Below are 19,401 nucleotides of genomic sequence, written 5' to 3'. Positions count from 1 at the left end.
TAAAAACAAATTTCGAAAAACACTTCCACTCTAAATGCAGTTTCGGAAAGACAGGCTAAAATCGTTTGTTTATTTACTCGTTTTCTTTGTTTTATTAGAATCCTAGCCAAATTAACTTATTTACATAATTCTTTCTGTTATGTGTTCCTTGGTTCAATACCCTGAGATGTTTCCTAATTTTTTGAGGAATGTCTACACACAGAATGTAGTTAAAGGGGCTTAAGTGATGATTTTTTTAATATTTGCTTTACGTCGCACCGACACAGATAGGTCTTATGGCGACGATGGGACAGGAAACGCCTAGGAATGGGAAGGAAACGGCCATGGCCTAAATTAAGGTACAGTTCCAACATTTGCCTGGTGTGAAAATGGGAAATCACGGAAAACCTTCTTCAGTGCTGCCGACAGTGGGATTCGAACCCACTATCTCCCGGGTGGGAGCTCACAGCTGCGCACCCCTAACCGCACGGCCAACTCGTCCGGTTGGGCTTAAGTGAAACTCTGCATTGACTCACATTAGCGCTCGTAGTGGTAGAAAAAGGCAAACTACTAATTTAATCAACCGGATAACGATGATTAAGAAAAGGATTGTATTTTTTACCAAAAGTAAAGAATATATTCTCATTCTCATTATATTTTATATTATATGTACCTAAAATTCGTAGCTCATATCCCTAGGATGTTTTCATCATGGAGTTGCTTGCCTGAAGGGCTATAACTGTGTGGTTTTTTTATGTCGCACTGACACAGGTAGGTCTTACGGCGACGATGGGATTGGAGAGGCTAGGAATGGGAAGGAAGCGACCGTGGCCTTAAAGGTGCAGCCCCAGCATTTACCTGCTGTGAAAATGGAAATCCACGGAAAACCATCTTCAGGGCTGCCGACAGTGTGGTTTGAACACACTATTTCTCGGGTGCAAGCTCACAGCTGCACGCACCTAACCGCACGGCCAACTCGCTCGGTGAAATCTAGTTTATTGTTTGCATAGTAGCACTTCCTCAATTTACAGGTTCCCTAAAAGTATACTGTACTTAATACCAACTAAATGGAAAACAAACAAAAGTCTATTGAATTTTAAATAAACTCACCGAGGATGGTTTCTTAAAATACTTATTGACGATTTCAAGGCAGAAAATGCAATGTCAATAATCAAAGATTTTGATAGGTGGAATGTCTTGCAGAACTCAACGAATTTTCGATATATCATGCCCCTACTCCCGATTAGCGAGCTTCGATCCTTTTTAGATTGTATGCTTCCTTCTAGAACAGAGTTGTAGGCTCGTATATTCCCTCCTTCTCACGATCATCCTCAAGTTGACTCACGGAGGATTGAAGTGGAAGATTGGATCGAATATATAGTATATCGTACATTGTTGTCTTTGTATCGATCCTTCGCGTGCTTGCATTCTCTGCCAAACGAAGGATTTCTTAATGGACGGTGAATCCGGTTCTTTTGAGGGCCAGGGCGATGGTTGCTCTTATTTGATGATGCCAAGGGATGCGCAGAGCTTCGCGAACCAAGAACGTGTGCTAGTGTTTCAATCTCGTTGAGGCATCGTCTACAACGGTTACTGTCCATGAACCTACCGTCACAGCACCAACTGCTGCTAAATTCCCCGTCATCTTGAGGCTGTCTCTCCATTCGCTGTTTGATAATCCTTCGTGATGGCTGACCCATTTATTGGAAGCTGGATGTTCTTTAAAAAAAGGTTAAATCCTTTATCTTCGTGAGGGATATCACATTCGAAATGAATGTTTACTGTAAGGAGTTATTTTAGAAAAAAGAAAAGAAAAAGTTAAATGTTTCAAGTTAAAAGATATATCTTAAGCTCTTGATAGCCTGCTGTACAGCGAATGTTCTAACTGAACTAGCAATACGGTCTTTGCAGTTAAATTTAAAATACTGTATGTTAAAAGTACCTGCATTACTTGATCAAACACATGCTCACCAATACAGTGTTGAAAGTGAAATTTATGGGTGAGATCTCGGAACCGTTTACGATCAAACCAGGCCCCAGACAAGGTGATTACCTATCCCCACTCCTCATCAACTGTGTTCCGGAAAAGGAGGAAAGTGGAGGAAAGTGTTGAGCCAAGAAGAAACAACTAAGATCGGTTCACACTTGGTCGCAAACTCAAAGGTGTTTACAATGACTGCCTGGCCTTTGGGGATGACTTGGTCATTTTCGTAACGACATTGATTCAGCAGTCAGTAAGATTAGAAATAGCCGAGAACGTAGAAACGCATATATTTAATTTAATTTGACAAAATATATGACTAACATCAGTGATGGACCAGATTGGATGATCGCTCAGTATGGGAAGATTAGAAGTCAAAGGTTTCAGATAAGAGTGTGAGGTGATCCAGCAGAAGGGGTTAGAGGAGGAAGTTACTAACGTCAGAATACGCTAGTTAGACCGGGCATACCATCTCACGAACAACAGGAGAACAATGAGTACAGGAGGCAAGTTCAGGCACTGCAACATAGTTGTTAAAACGGAGAATTAAAATTAAAAAAAGAAAAATATTATATGTTATTTGCTTTACGTCCCACTAACTACTTTTTAAGGTCTTCGGAGACGCCGAGGTGCCGGAATTTAGTCCCGCAGGAGTTCTTTTACGTGCCAGTAAATCTACCGACACGGGGCTGTCATATTTGAGCACCTTCAAATACCACCGGACTGAGCCAGGATCGAACCTGCCAAGTTGGGGTTAGAAGGCCAGCGCCTTAACCGTCTGAGCCACTCAGCCCGGCTAAAAAAAAGTTGGGGGGGGGGGAGGCAGGAAGAATATAAAAGAAGATCCTACGTAACAGATGCGTCGATGGGCAGGTACGACAGAGATGTAATGACGAGGTTTACAGCAAGACAGAACTTGAAAACAATTGCTATTTTACGCGCACATTTTCAAGAAATATGGAATTCTATGAAACCAAAGTCAACAAGGCCGAGGTGTCCAGGAATGTGAGAAGGATCTGAGACAGACCGGTATCACAGAAGGTAATGTTAATCTTCTACTGCATTTCGCACACCTGTGGAACTGTGTCACACATATGTGGATTTGGCGCTGTTTTACTGCCGGATGCCCTTCCTGACGCCAAGACTATGTGGACGGATGTTTCCACTATTGTGTGTTTCTGTGGTGATTGGTAGTGTGGTGTGTTGTATGAATATGAATAGGAGCGACTTGGGACAAACACAAACACCCAGTCCCCGAGCCATTAAAAATCCTCGACCCGGTCGGGAATCGAACCCGGGACCCTCTGAACCGAAGGCCTCAACGCTGACCCTTCAGCCAAGGAGTCTGACTCAGTAGGAAATGTTAATGACAGGGTCAAATTTAGACAGATGTTGGATACAAGAAATACTGGGATGATGTCAAAGCCGAGAGAAGAACAAGATCTAGATCGTGAAATGAAATTGGTTGCTACCACGCTGTCCACAGAGGCTCAACTCGATTTAAAATTTTAAATAATCTGTCTTAAGCAGCGCACCTTGCGCCAATGCAGAAAAAACGCTAGAAATATTATTATTTGCCTATGTGTGGGCAAGTTATACCATCTCCATCCTTACTCTCATGGATTATACTGATGTCAAAGACAGGAAGTTTCACATCTCCTGGAGTAAAGGAACTACTGGATGACACGGGGTACAGAAACTTATCAAGCGATGTTATGAGACTGTATAACAGAAAGACAACCATTAATGATAGATTGTAATAGCAAGAGAAGAGTGGTAGAATTCTGTGAGTTATAGTAAAACGGAAGAGTTAACTAAAGGGGAAATTAGAGGGATAATTTGATACTGATGGGAGTATAATTATAAGAATAACGCGTTAAGACAAGAAAATGAGGAAAATCAATGCATTTTATGCACAAAGTATTGAAGAGGCACATCTGCGAAAATACAGGATATATATATACAGATAGGAAAGAGATAGATAACAATGAAAATGAGCTTGGACTTTACACTCTGGTTAAGTTACTAAACAGAGAATGGGGAAAAAAATACTTCCTTTGAATGTCTTGTTTGGGAACCGCCTTTGTGGGAATATCCATCGGAATTTTCTGTCACCAAGCACTGCAAGACTCTACTTGCAAGGAAAATACCGAGCTCGATAGCTGCAGTCGCTTAAGTGCGGCCAGTATCCAGTATTCGGGAGATAGTAGGTTCGAACTCCACTGTCGGCAGCCCTGAAAATGGTTTTCCGTGGTTTCCCATTTTCACACCAGGCAAATGCTGTGGCTGTACCTTAATTAAGGCTACGGCCCTTCCTTCCCACTCCTAGCCCTTCCCTGTCCCATCGTCGCCATAAGACCTATCTGTGTCGGTGCGACGTAAAGCAACTAGCAAAAAAAAAAAAAAATGCAAGGAAAATTACAGCTTCCCAAGGATTTTCAGTCTTGGAGGGCACTATTAATTTCCCTTGAATCAACACACTCCCACCCCACCCACTCTCATGAATTCTTGACTCCGAACTGCCTGAATAGATTTTTAATTTCAATGTATTTTGAAAGTCTTCCCCTTTTTTAAACTCTAGCGGGAATTTTTGGTTAGCATGTATTCGTGCCCCCCTCCTCCTCCCCTGAGGATTATGACGATTTTCATACACGGCTGCACCTTCCTAGACCTTCCAGTCTTTGAAATATTTTTGGCTTGTCAAACGACAGCGAACGGGCTATTCAACAGGTCGAGCAGTTCTTGTAAAAAGAAAAGAAAGAACTTTTCCCTTTGCGAAAATAAAATTATCATAAATATGTCTCGGTCATTTTCATCCCTAAACGGCTACTAATTTCAGATGACGAACAGTCATAAGATATACCCTGTATGGTTGCTAGGTAACAATGTCTGACCATCCATTCATATCTTGCATCACTGCGTGGACGGTTGCTATGGTTACACTTCCGTCACACATTTTGTCGCGTTACATTACACAAATTTTTGGATTAACCCCAGATATATGACATTTATGTTAAAATATGCAGGACAGGAAAACTAGGTAATAATATCAGAGGAATGTAGGAAAAGAAATCTAAGAAGATGCACGTAACTTGTAGAAAGGATAAGCATGAAGAGATAACCTAGTTCCTATGACTTACTTTAAGTCTCGGCAATACTTCGAAAGTCTATGTTTATTTAAGTATTAAGACAATTATATTGTAATTATTTTTGTAACTGTTGTCATTTAGAATATCTTTAGTATTCAGTGACTGGGCGAGAGTCTGTTCATTAACACCTCACGAAAAACAAGGGACGATGAGCGTAGTAGAAGTGCTACTGTACCTGGTCATTATAATTAGCGACATCTCGGTGCTACTTAGAGATCGTTAGTGGAAATCTTCAAAATTACGGGGGCCACGGGCTTGTGCAGTTCAATAAAAACAGTTTGAGGTCAAGCTACTAGATGTGAGAAAGTAAGCAGCAGTACACGAGTACGGGACGAGTTAGAATCTAGTCCAGTCAGATCCTCTCAGTAAACAAGATACATTATGAAAGTCAGGAAGCGACAGTGATACCGGGGCTCTAAGTGTGACACGCATTCAAACGTATTGTGAAAATAAAATTCTCTTATTTACATACACATCCACAGTTCTAGCCCTTCAGGCAAACAACACAATTTTGATAATACCCTCGGGATATGAGCTACGAGTTTTAGGTAAATAAAATAATAAAGTATGAGAATACATTCTTTATTTATTCCTAAAAATTACAATCCTTTTGTTAATCATCGCTATCTGGTCGATTAGATTAGCAGTTTGGCTTTTTCTACCACTACGAGCGGTAACGTGAGTCAATGCAAAGTTCCCCTTAAGCCCTTATAACTACATTCGGTGTAGACATTTTTCAAAAATCAAAAAACCGGCTGAGAGCATTGAACCAAGGAACAAATTACAGAAAGGATTATGTAAATAAGTTCATACGGTTAGCATTTGAATAAAAAAGAAAACGAGTAAAGAAACAGGCGATTTTAGGCTGTTTTTCCGGAACTGCGTTTAGGCCGGAAGTGATTTTTGAATTTTTTTATATTGGTAGAGCTATCCAAGACTCACGATCTGAAATCTTTCCTGGCCCTTTAGCCCTTTAACTTTCGGCACAATTGAGGAAATTGCTTAATTTGACGTTTTTCGCAGTCTGCTAAAACATGTTTTCTACATTAAACATTTTCTTTAAGACCACGATGAGAATAAGGACTTATTACAAGAATAGAAGATTGTAATTTCAGCTAAACAATAAACACAACACCTTAATCAGTATGAAAAATACTAGGGTAAGAAAAGGGGTCCACTCTGTCCACTTACATTCAACATGTTCATTGAGGATGTGATTGAAGTCATGAAGGCTAAAGCTAAGGGAATTAGAACTAAGTGGACAAAGAGTTCAGTGCATTAGATTTGCAGATGACTACAGTTCTGATTCAGAGAATAAAATGAACAGGATACTTGAGAAATTATCGATGGTCCTAACTTGGTGGAAATTAATCACTTATAATAGCCAACGGCCGTACATATACGAGAAAGAAAGACAAAATCAAATAGAAAGCACAAAATATCTATACGGTAAGTGAATCGCTCACTACATGATTGTGTAATTGATACCGTCCTCTGTGTGTACTGTAATGCGTGATGTCTATCGCAAAATAGTTTTTTGTTATTGTTTCTATGTCCCACTGCCAACTTTTGATGGTTTTCGGAGACGCCGAGGTGGTGGAATTTTGTCCCGCAGGAGTTCTTTTGCGTGCCGGTAACCATTCACAAATACATTCTGGAGACGGTTCATGAAGCTTCTTGTTATTAAAAATTCTGTGGTGAAATCCATGCACTGCAAAGCGTGTTACAATGTCTGTGTCCACTCAACAGAAGCCATAGCCGCCGCAAAATACTACTCCAATCAAATGAGTTTCGTCTTCTCTTTCATCTCACGCAATATTTCTTCGCTTTGTGAATCAGATGGTAACATCATCATGGACTTCAAATCTTCTATAAAAAGAAAGACTCTATCGTTACCTCATAAGTCAGCCTCGAAGGTGTATATTTGGAGACGCAAAGTGTTTTCTTTATTTATTTGGCTTCACCTTTTCGATTTCCTTCAAGTCTCCCAAGGTGAGGTGATCCTATATTAAATTTAGACCGTGTCACAACTGCCATGATCCTGATCTTGAAAAGCTTAAGCGCCGTTTCTAGAGAAAGCTGGTGGAAAATAAGCATTAACGTAACGAAGTCACAGGCACTACAGGTACTAGTTAGAAAAACTGTCACGGTACTGAACGCAAACGTTACGATTAGAAACTCGAGAACAGGATAACTCCTTACAACAGGAGTACCTACGCCCTAGTAAAGAAAGCGTTGTTTACCAACATGAACATGGATAAGGAGCTGAAAAAAAAGATTGTCTGAACACTTTGTGGGTGAGACTTGTACCTTGGGAAAGAGGACGAAAGGAAGCAACAGAGACGTGGGTATGGAGAAGGATAACCTGTACAACTTGAGCAGTGGAAGAAGTGATCAGGCCATTGCGGATTACAAACACCTAAGCGCAAAGAATTTTAAAAAAATCATTTGTCACAGGCGATAGGCAAAAAACATTTTCTTCTAAACATCAAGGAAGGGAAAATTACGGAAAAATAGGAGAAGGACGGTCCACATGGAAATATATGGAAAAGGTGAAGAGCGTGAAGGGGTTCACTAGTTAAGATCAGCGAAAACTGTAAGAGATTAGCTGAGATGACAAGGTGAAAACTTCAGTATCTGACGACATAAACAGGAATTCTTAATGACCGGTTGTTTCTCTAACGTTTAAGATCTGCTGGAACTTCAGAAATCTTCAACCATAGTAGCTCAGAGGCTTTACTTTGTAAGGTGAGCAATTGTAGATACAAAATGGAAATGGACAAGATAATTAAAAATATGTTTGTGAAACAGGTTATAATATTGTCTAATTGAATGAGGACAGAAATTATATCAGGAATTAAAGACTGGCAAGACAAATACAATCTTGTGATACGTGAAACCAGTACTTTTAAAACCATCGTTCGTAAGCAGGAAAGGTACGCAGTCCCCCATATGCTAAAATTACATAATGCAAGAAGATTTCAACAAAACTGTGTTCAACGAAAGAGGTGTTCAAAAGGATAGGACGAAGGTGTTGGCCTTGTCGGTGAATTTTGCTGTCTGGAGGATCGTTTAGTACATCAGGCTGTTGCCCGATTTTACGAGTATTCAAATTGTTAGAGACGAGGCCAACAGCGTGGAAAAGGATTAGGGTAAAGTTTCTAATCCTTCCTCAGTTAACAACTGTAAGTTGTGGTTTGTGTGCTGAAATCAAACATTACGGTGGATTTGTATAAAAGATAAAGAAGAACGCGGAGTACACAGAGCTTGAGAGGAAAGACTTTCTTTTATTTACAGGAAGAATTCTAGATCATCATGTAGGTTCCTGGAAACAAGTTCTTCTGATCGTGCCTGGGTCACAATCTGTGTACAAAAAGAAATCGTTCACCTTGTCTTTCCCTTTCAAATATAGTAATGTTTGTCCACATCTCGTAGGGTACCGGTCGTAAGATTATCTACAGCGACATGGTTCTAACAGTCCAGTTTTAATTAAGTATACCAAACGAACTGCTTCTGGAAACAACACATGTAGAAATGAGTCCGTGGAAGTGAAGGGTTTACAGTACTAGCAGCAGCAGGACTTCAACAGCTGAAGTATATGCACAACTTTCACACCTAGGTGTCAAACAGAAAGCATACGGAACTGCAAGGTGATAAAAACATGCAATGAGATACATTGTTATCGTTGACTTCCGTAAGATGATGTAAGAAGAGGTAACAGTTCCCTGGAGAGGCAAAGATCCCAAGGATGATCCTATTATAATACGTAAGTGGCATTTATAAATGCGAACGCGCTGTTGGGAGTTTTTTTTGTTTGTTTTCTCAGAAATCATAATTTTCAGTCATACTTAGTTTGAGTTATAAGTTAGTCCTTCCATTCGGTCAACATGTCTTAGTTGGGCGAATGGATTTCTTTTAAAGTGGAAAATGGAAGAGGGGTGAAAATAGGGCCCAGTGTACATCTAATAATGTGAGACCTCTTATCTTCTAAGGGACACTTTTGAATGGCGGTCTCTTCTTAACTCTCCAGCAAAAATATATGGATATACATGGAAAAATTGTGTCTCAACAGCGAACCCTGTCACTAACGGGCACAATGAAGTATTATTGTATACAATTTTCTGTATAATGCGCACGGTTTCAGAAGTAATGAATGTGAAAATGGAAGCGCTAAATCTGAACTTGCCGCGCGGTTACGGTCGCGCAGCTGTGAGCTTGCATCCGGGAGATAGTGGGCTCGAATCCTACTGTCGGCAGCCCTGAAGATGGTTTTCCGTGGTTTTCCTTTTTCACACCAGGCAAATGCTGGGAATGTACCTTAATTAAGGCCGCGGCCATTTCCTTTCTACTCCTAGGGCTTTCCTATCCCATCGTCGCCATAAGACGTATCTGTGTCGGTGCGACGTAAAGCAAATAGCAAAAAAAATCTGAACATTGAGAAGTTTTAAAACGATTTCGTGATGGTGCGGCCAACCTCTAGTCCACCGATGACGCTGTGAACGCAAGAGAATCCATCCTTGCATGATGAGGTTCTCCCTACGGATGTCATTAAAAAGAAGGGGGAGAGAAGTGAATAATCAGTTTACTCATAGCGGAGATGCATAGGGACTTCGAGAAATGCAGCTAGAAATAAATTTCAAAGTGCTTCCACAACACAAACTCTTACTGCAATTAAGAACATCGTAATTGTTCCGTATTGACTTAACAGTAAAGAAAATATGTAATTTTAAATACAACACGATATTTCTGATACTTCTTTACAAGACTTCAAGAACAAGTGATTTTTATATATTCATATTTACGATTTTTGGTTATGTTTGTATCTTTTACGTTACGATAAGCTGAAATCCTTCAAGATCAGTTCTTTCGTATGGACTTTTAATGTGGTGTTTTTTCTGGAACATTTCTATAAACTTTATATTCTTTTTCAAGGCTGAAGAATGTCCAAATAGGGCCGAAACATGCATCATTAATTGTGTTTTAATCAAAACTTGTGCACTGACCAAGGTGGATTCTAAAATGACATATTTACTTTACGAACTCTCATTTCCGATTTATTTAAAAGTAAGGAGAAAAATTAATGGCACGTCTTTTTATTTTGATCTAAGAGATTCCTCCGCTTTATTAATGTGCCCTACATTATTTGTTTTGTATTACTGTATCGCCCGCCTCCGTAGCGTGACGATGAGCACTATTAGCTGTCCTCCTCGGTGGCGCGGGTTCGACTCCTGGTACTGCAAGAGATAAGTAAGAGGCACTTGTATGGGCACTCTTCATTATTAGGTCAGTCGTCACGTGTTACTAGGACATGATTGACTGGTCATCACTAATGAGTATCAGTTCCTTATCTCGACAAGGAAGATGGACGTTACGAGTCCTTACTGAAAGCGGAAAACTGCAAATGAAACTTAGGAATGGGGACGTCATAGCAGCATCCAAGGACGACAATAGTACAGCAGGATCTTGTGTTGAACGAGATCAAAGGCAGCCGATCATTAGGTCTCGCTTTTTAAAAGCTGGAGAAATGGCAGTAAGCTGTAAATACAACGAGGGAATTATTTTAAAGTTTATAAAAGGTGGTCTTTATATTTATTATTATTATTATTATTATTATTATTATTATTATTATTATTATTATTATTATTACTAGTTGGGAAAGGAGGAGTTTAAGAGGAGGCGGCGGCGGCTGGTATAGAGGGCCATTAACCACAGGAGTCTTAAATGTCCTCCTCGTAAGCTATGATACCTACCGTCTTACGCTGAATGTTACTTTCCACTTGGGTCACTGAGCAATACTGCCCCAGGGATCTGGCAATGCTCTCCTTTCTCTTTTATAGCTCAATATCTACATTCTTCTGAGTCACATAGTTCCTTCTTCCTAATGGTGCTGATTGTCTTGCTGTTCAGCCCCGTAGTCTCATTAAAATAGAGGGGAAAGCTACCTTCCATTCGTGAGATTCACTAAAATATCGCACACGAAATGAGACCAGATCAACCCTTAGCGCAGCTCTTACCATCGATACTAAGACTAATCGTTCGCACCAATTTGACCACATTATGAAGCATACTCCTAAGCCCACGTGTATTTCAGCTGAGTTTCGATGCCCAAGATGTGCAACTCATCTTCGTCTGACGAAGATTTTGTATTATTTGTATTATTCCAGTTGAAGTTCGTGCTATTCTGCTCGTAATAGGTGTGGAGTTCATCCACTGTACCCAATAGTTACCAACAATATGGAGAATTTTATCACATGTATAATTAGTATTAATAATCGTACCGCCTCAGCTACCGTGAGCAGACATTTTACTTTGACGCCAAATGGCTGCCTGCTCGTCAATTTCGACGTTCCCTTTTACTCTAGGCCTGCCAAATGGCACAGTAAACCGAATCTTACTTGGGCGTCTATGGTTGAGTTTTAACGAATTTCATCAGGTAAACACCAAATGTGTCACCAGAGATCTTTTACATGCCGACATCGTGCGACATGGAGTGTCGAATGGACTTCCTTTCCACCCTTCAAAAATCCGGCTACCTCTGCTGGGTTTGAACCATCTATCTTGAGATCGGAAGTACGGCACTCTACCACGGAGGCAGCTATTTGTATAATGTTTTAAGACAACATCCAGGCGTAATGCCTTTGGCTACAGGAGAATAACAATTACAACATTCTATTATACAACCAGACAAAATGAATTGATCTATCTTCAGTCGTTGTTGTTCAACACTCGGACAGGACTGTCAACAATGAGGTGGAAGGCTAAGCAAAAGGAAGATCAATTTGCAGGTGCGGAGCTAGGGTTGGTGCGTAACTTTGTACCGAGGTCAGTGCGAAGTGCTGTGCTCCGTTATGACAGGTACCATTTGATAACTAATCACGCTTTTCAGTTTAATGCCGGACTAAAATCTATTCTGAGCGGTGTGAGGTTTGGTGTTGTTGTGGATGAGGGCTCACAATCCACAGTTTGACCGTTGTCAAAATAGTCATCGATCAGTATTATCGGCACACTTTTTCTGGATAGATTTATGTACGGGGTGAGGAGTAAGGAGGAAGTTCTTCCGGTTCCGGTAGTGCTGCCAACTGAATGAAAATGCAATCTAAATTGAATCGAGAATATGATCGATCGATATGAATTTTCTAAACCGTTATTATCTTAAGCCAACAACTGTGTCACACCCACATTATATAACATTATATAACATTTCTCGATGCGAATCTTGTTCCTAGCATGAATTCTATAGTTTGGCTTTGCTGTGTAAACAACAATAGTACTGGTACGTAAAGTGTATGCCAGATGTCGCACAGTGATGCATAAGCGATTCATAGTTTGTGTTTCAAAGGTTGCCAGTACCAAACTTGAAGATTGCCGAGATCGACCGATTCAGCACTAGGGCGTAAATCTATCCAGAAAAAGTGTGCCGATAATAATAGTTGCTGAACCACAGGCTGGACGAATTTCGGCTTTCAGATGTCACCGAGGTCCTTTATCCTGAGCAAAATATCACTGGATAATGTACAAACACCCATTAGAAGAAAATAAGAAAGTAAGAAAGAAAGAAAAATAATTATCAATTATTTTCTCTCACGTAAGTTAACACACGTGATCAGAGATTATTATTATTATTATTATTATTATTATTATTATTATTATTATTATTATTATTATTATTATTATTATTATTAAATACATTGCAAGTGGGAGACTGGCAACACCTGCTTACAGTAATATGCAGCGAAATTAAATTAAGTCTTAAATTACATAACAAAACAAACATAAAACATCTAGTGAAAACAAAATATTTGAAGGAATGTCCGGCTCCATGGCTAAATGATTAGCGTGCTGGCCTTTGGTCACAAGAGTCACGGGTCGATTCCCGGCAGGGTCGGAAATTTTAACCAGAACTGGTTAAATCCACTGGCACAGGGGCTCGGTGTATGTGTTGTCTTCATCATCATTTCATCCTCATCATGACGTGCAGTTCGCCTACGGGAGTCAAATAAGAAAACCTGCATCTGGCGAGCCGAACTTGTCCTCGGACACTCCCCGCACTAAAAGCCATACGTCATTTCATTAGAAGGAATTACAAAGCAAAGCAAAGTCTTCTCCGTGCAGGCCATGAAGGCCCTTGGAGGAGTGGAAGGCAAAGGCTTCCACTATCAACCTCGGCACTTGATGGAGTAGAGTGGTTGGCTCTACGCCCGGCCGCCTTTGCACCCAGAATTAACCTGGTGCTCATTTTTGGTGTAGGCTGAGTGAACCTCAGGGCCATGTGCACATCCGGAAGTTGAAATCTCATTTCTTAAATTTTACGACTTCCTCACGGGGATTCGAACCCACGTCCTTCCGGGCGAACCGAGCACGCCTTTACCGCCTCGGCCAGGCAGCCCCTAAGAAGGAATTATACCATAACAATAAATCTCATTATAACGAAAGAAGGAGAATAAAAAGAGACATGCAGTAAAACTGGAAACAAAAATAAATATGGCAATTAAATATGAAAAATAATCGCAGAGAAATTCATACAAAATTTACAGAAATTACTTAAATTCCAACGCAGTCACTCATAATGTTCAATATACGTAAAATAGACTATTGCGTGTATTGTAGTACACTAATTACAATGCAATCAGACACAAATCCAAAAGTAATTTAAATATTCCCAGTACCTTTACACTGCAATTTGCAGTAGATTGTGCAGAACAATGACTTACTACCACCCTAACATTGTAAATGCAACGCCATCACAGAGAAATTAACACAACATTTACATGATGTTGGACTCTTTTCTAGAAGCATCTTACATTTTTGAGTAAAGGATCGAAGACTGCATTCAATTATTAACAAGGCCTAACTTTACAAAGGAACATTCGCCACAGCTTGTTTTCTACGGCTACCATCTACTACACGTAAATGATAGGTTCTGCATGTACAACAGGATTCTGTAGCCGACTGTTCAACTGGCTTACTCGCATAACCATTATGATCGTGCTCCTTTCCTTCTGCCGGCCCCGCGGTGTAGGGGTAGCGTGCCTTACCTGGATCTGAGGGATGATTCGTGGTCCACTCAGCCTACGTGATTACAATTGAGGAGCTATCTGACGGTGAGATGGCGGCCCTGGTCTCGAAAGCCAAGAATAACGGCCGAGAGGATTCGTCGTGCCGACCACATGACACCTCGTGATCTGCAGGCCATCGGGCTGAGCAGCGGTCACTTGGTACGCCATGGACCTTTGGGGCTGTTGCGCCATGGGATTTTTTCCTTTCCTTCTAGAGTTTAGTGTCTCCCACAGAAGTTGTTCTATCATTTCTGTAATAGTACTTCCAGGATTGTAATCATGGCTTTGCTAACACGTAGAGGCCGAACTTACTGAGCCGAGCAACAAGTACCGGGTGGGCAAAATAATACTGGCCCGGGAAATATTTACTATAGGACTGACCCTAGATAATGAACACCACAGAAGATGCTGGAAATGGCCATCGTTGACGTCAATGCAGCGCTGTGCTCGATTTATCAAACTGCGAGACACACGTAGCAACTTCAATTTTCCCCACAGGTAAAAATCACAGGGAGAGAGATCAGGCGATCGAGGTGGCCAGTCGACTGCAATGCCTCTACTGATTGTCCTCTCTTCACCGATCACCTCATGCACTCGTGAGAAGGTTGTCAAGGCGGTGTGTGCTGTTGCTCCGTCTTGGTGAAAAGATCCATACAGTCGTTTATCTTCTGTGAGTTGATCCACATATGGCTTAAAGTGTGTCTGGACATACCGGTTAGCATCAGCAGTTTGGTGAAAGAATCGTGTTACTATGCGGACACCAGACACTGCGCGCTGCACACCAATCTTGAGATTATGCAACGATGTTTCGACGTACTGAAGGGGATTTTCTGATGCATAATGGAGCGTGAGCTGCGAGTTCACATGCTCTGACAGGCTGAACCAGGCCTCACCTGAAGAAATGAAAACCTGAGGATGCAAAAGTCCTGCCTCCGCTTCACCCAGAAACCACAGGCAAAACTCAACATGCGACGGGAGTATTACCAGGTCTCCCGATATTTCAGGAGATCTCCCGATTTTTCTGCAACACACCAGAAAACCCGAAAAAAATCCCGCGAAATTTCTGAATAAGAATGATTAATGGTGCACAATATATGTGTTCCGAAAAACTCTCCTTGACTGCATACAAAATATGCATCCTGCCACGACTTCAAAATTGGCACACAACTTTTACATCTACATGAAGACTGGGGAGAAGAAGAAGCATCGAGTGGCCAGAGAGTACGGGTGAGCCAAAATGTGTATTTTTCTTATAATAACTTGAAAAGACTATTGCATTCGTTCATTTAGTTATATTACAACATTTCAGTGCTCGGGAATCTAGCGAAATTTTCATATAAACTCCCGAAATGTTTACGTGCAATCTACCGATTTTTTAATTGTAGACCTGGCAGCACTGCGCGAAGGTTCGTCTGTACACTTTAAGGCATGCAAATAATAAATTTGTAAGGATACAGATCCAGGTCCTTTTTGATAATGTTTTCAGCATTTCTTGTGAAGGGCAGTTCTCCCGTCATTAACAAGGGTCACTTCCGTGTCAGTCTTATTATTTTACGGGCCAGTTTTATTTTCCCCACTCTGTATACTCTACCTCGGACAACAGTTTATATAAACATTAAGCGGCCGGCCTCTTAGAACCCCCTAAAAGTTATATTACATTAAGAAAGAGCGGGCTAGACGCATTCTAACCTATTATTGCATAAACATCTGGAATTCACTATAATGTATTCATTACGACAGTAACATTTCCGTGGACAGAAATATGCTTCACACAGTCTATTATAGCAGCGGCCATTATCTGGACGAAGCAGATCTGATATTGCGTACGTACATCCACACACACACACTACCCAAGGAGTTCTCTCATGCAATTAGACCGAATGGACATGTGAAATCTGCGACACGTGTTTCATCTCGTGCAGGGTTCTGCAGAGTGTTCATTAAGCGTTGCTTTTGTTATTAGATGTCTCTTCATGGAGATTTATGTTTACCTCAGATAAACCACCTCGATAACACGTTCAATGAAATGGAGAATGTATGCAGAGTGTAGCAATAGAGTACGGCCGCACTTTCAGAATACATTCCTCCTCACACGTAGTGGAAAGAAATATCATCGCTTTTCGGTCAATGCTCTTCCCATCCATTATTTTTGTCACGCTTCCCACCCATATATGGATATTTATAGTTCAGTTCTTATGAGTTTCGACTTGACATTTGTGCGCTGCCTTTCGGCGTAGGCTAAGTGAATTAATATACAGACAATCATAGGCAGCCGATCGCTCCGATAGAGCGCGTTAGCCTCTAGTTCCGGTTACCAGTGTTGTCGATCTGTTGTTTTCTGTAACCACGTGCTATCAGCTGTGTATTGCATTGTGCTCGGTTCTTTCCGCGGTCTTTGTCAGTTCATTCGGTCATTCTTGAAAAAGCACCAACACTGGCGGTTGAAGCTGTTGAACGGTTGAAGGAGCACAATATTTCGGTTCGCGATAATATAAGGAGCGGGGGAGGGGGAGGCCCAGTACCCAGTTCACTTGGTGGATGAAATAGCCAGGAGAGTGGAACGTCAACAGATGATGACGATGCCGATAGTGACTCAGAAACGAGTGATGTATACCCTTTTTAGGATTTATTCATTCCTTAGGAGAAATTGAATCTATTAGCGACGCGAGCTCGTGTAGATGGTCAGTAGAAATTTCATTTCATTTTCTCTCGTTTTATCTGTTCCAGCACTGGTCTTTTTTAAATCTTATAGCCTTAATCTTATGTGAGTTATGCATTTTGCTACAAATAACAATAATTGATTCTGAACTTATATTCGAGTATACACATTTCTGTTCGTGTTGTGTGTTGGTAATCAGCTGTTTGTACTCGTAACAATCTGGCACCAATGTCTGACTTCCGGTTAACTGTCAAGTCGAAACTCACAGAAACGGAACTATAGTCCACCAGAACAATTTTCGTTGTGTTATTTTTCTTTGCCTAAATATAAAGGAAAATGAACCTTACCGTACCCCACTCTAGGAATATAGCCTATGTTTGCGTGACTTATTTACGCACCCTTACAGAATAATGTACGTAAGGATCATTTTCTTTACTCGTTAGCATACGAAACTGAACACAACGAAAATTGTTCTGATGGACTGCAAATCCGTATGTGGGTGGGAGGCGTGACCAGTCTTAAGGAAAATGATGGATTGGAAGAGCATTGTGAGATATAACCTTTCGCCCGAACAGCGACGATATGTTACATGGACGTGGGTGCGGAAGCGCTTTACTTCCATGTTAGAACTCATTTTTTACAACTCTACATAGTACATGATCATGGGAAACACACAGGAACAGAACGTACCAGCGTTATTATTATTATTATTATTATTATTATTATTATTATTATTATTATTATTATTATTATTATTATTATTATTATTATTATTATTATTATTATGCTGTATGAGGGAAATGTTCTTCTCTAAAATTCAATTTTCATTAAGTCTTAAGTGCAATTGTAAATGTGCTACGAAAGGTAACGTGAAACCCTTAGTTTTGGCTACTGCCTAGAAGCACGTGTCCTAGCGTGTGTGATCTCAAGAGGGGTAACTGTGATGTGATCGGAAGAGACAGTCGATGCCATGGTCTGTCTAGTGCGTACATCTTCCACAGAAAATGATATATGACAGTCTGTCATTGCAGAACACTTGTACAGCACAGACCATCAAATCCTCTTTGCCCAGGTGCCTGTAAAAGACTACTTCAAGAGGGAAGACGGCTTCAAGTTATCAAATAAATACTCCAGAAATACATACGTAACACCATCATGGCACAACACGACCAGAGGGCGGGCGGAGAGTCAGTAACTTCCCTCCTGACCACCACAGCACAGCGCGACGTTACCTGAATCCAGTCAGCAGGGGGCCGTGAATAATGTGATCGTGACTTCCACGTTCCTTAAAGCATTTCTATGCCCACTGTCAGCAGAACACCTTCATATGCTTTGCCCTGACTAAACCCAATGAAACTTGGTAGAAAGCTCGTTAATATAAAGTGGCATTAATCGAGATATTCATTTATTTTAATAAATACAAACAGTAGTTGTACAATCCCATCTTCCCTAATTCTACTCTACGTGTAAGAGGGCGAGCGCTGACTTTCAAAAGGAGATCTGAACTGTGTACAGGGTCTCTCTTATAAAGCAAGACCGAACGCACGGTGTTTGTACTCTGCACTACGGTAGTTAGAGTATAGGAAGCGCGCGCATAGTTCTTGACCTTGCACGTAGCCTGCACGTGTTCGACCTGGCAAGCATGAGTCGCCAGTCTGAATCTCAGCTGTTAAAACAGTGAGACAGTTATCATTGCAACACCGTATTTTCGTATGTAAAATTTCTGGTTTTATCTTAATGGTCTTGTGAACAGTCATAACTCTCGCTATTGGTGTTTATGAAGTCCCTCATTATGATACGAAGATTGGTCTTCGGTGTGCTGTTAGTGCAAGACGAATAATTGGGACTTTTTTCCGAGACGATAGTAAATGCAGGAAGATACCAAGATGAGATTTTGACACCGTTCTTCCATCAGTTAACGGAAGAGGAAAAACAGCGTGGGAGGTTTCAACAAGATTCAACACTTGCTCATACAGCAGAAGATTCCCTTCTTACAATCTCGGAAGTGTTTGCAGACAGAGTGATCAACGCTGGTCTATCCCCCAGCCCCCGTTCTCTAGATCTAACAGTGTGTGAATTTTTACTTGTGGGGTAAACTGAAAGAAAAAGTGTATCAAACAAATCCTCAGATATTGGAGGAACTAAAAGAAAACATTACGAATGAAATCAGTGAAATTACAGTGGCAGAGCTCGCTCGCGTCAGCCAGAAAGTCGTTACCAGACACACTGCCTGTATAACCCAGGAAAGATGACACTTCCAGCATCTTTTATGAGGGAAAATTTCAGGCAAGATTGTATACACGCTTAATACAGGGCGGCCGCAAGTTCGGCTGTGGCAGCTGCCGTAGCGCAGAGCACAAACACCGTGCGTTCGCTCTGAGTTTATAAGCGAGACCCTGTAGGTGGTGTTTGCCACAGTTATGTTTGCACAATGCGGAATAATCAAAGTCTTTGTTCGCGACTGCCAATCCATCGGGGCTCAGGCACTCAGCTGTCCTAGTCGATTTGGAATAGTCGTTATCTGAACCTATGCTATTCCTGTACAGGTAGCAGGTACGGTTGACCCAGAAGGAGCAG

General features: G+C 41.0%; 1 protein-coding gene across 1 annotated transcript in view; it reads right to left on the bottom strand.

Moving 5' to 3' along the window:
* The window catches only part of LOC136857366 (WD repeat-containing protein 47), a 259,687-nt gene that overhangs the window by 117,430 nt on the left and 122,856 nt on the right, over window positions 1-19,401 (bottom strand). The gene's annotated exons all lie outside the window — the stretch shown is intronic.

The sequence above is a fragment of the Anabrus simplex genome, chromosome 1, assembly GCF_040414725.1.
Source record: "Anabrus simplex isolate iqAnaSimp1 chromosome 1, ASM4041472v1, whole genome shotgun sequence".
In the NCBI taxonomy this organism is placed as follows: domain Eukaryota; kingdom Metazoa; phylum Arthropoda; class Insecta; order Orthoptera; family Tettigoniidae; genus Anabrus; species Anabrus simplex.
Note: the sequence above shows the minus strand (reverse complement) of the source record. Positions and strands in the feature narration are given on the sequence as shown.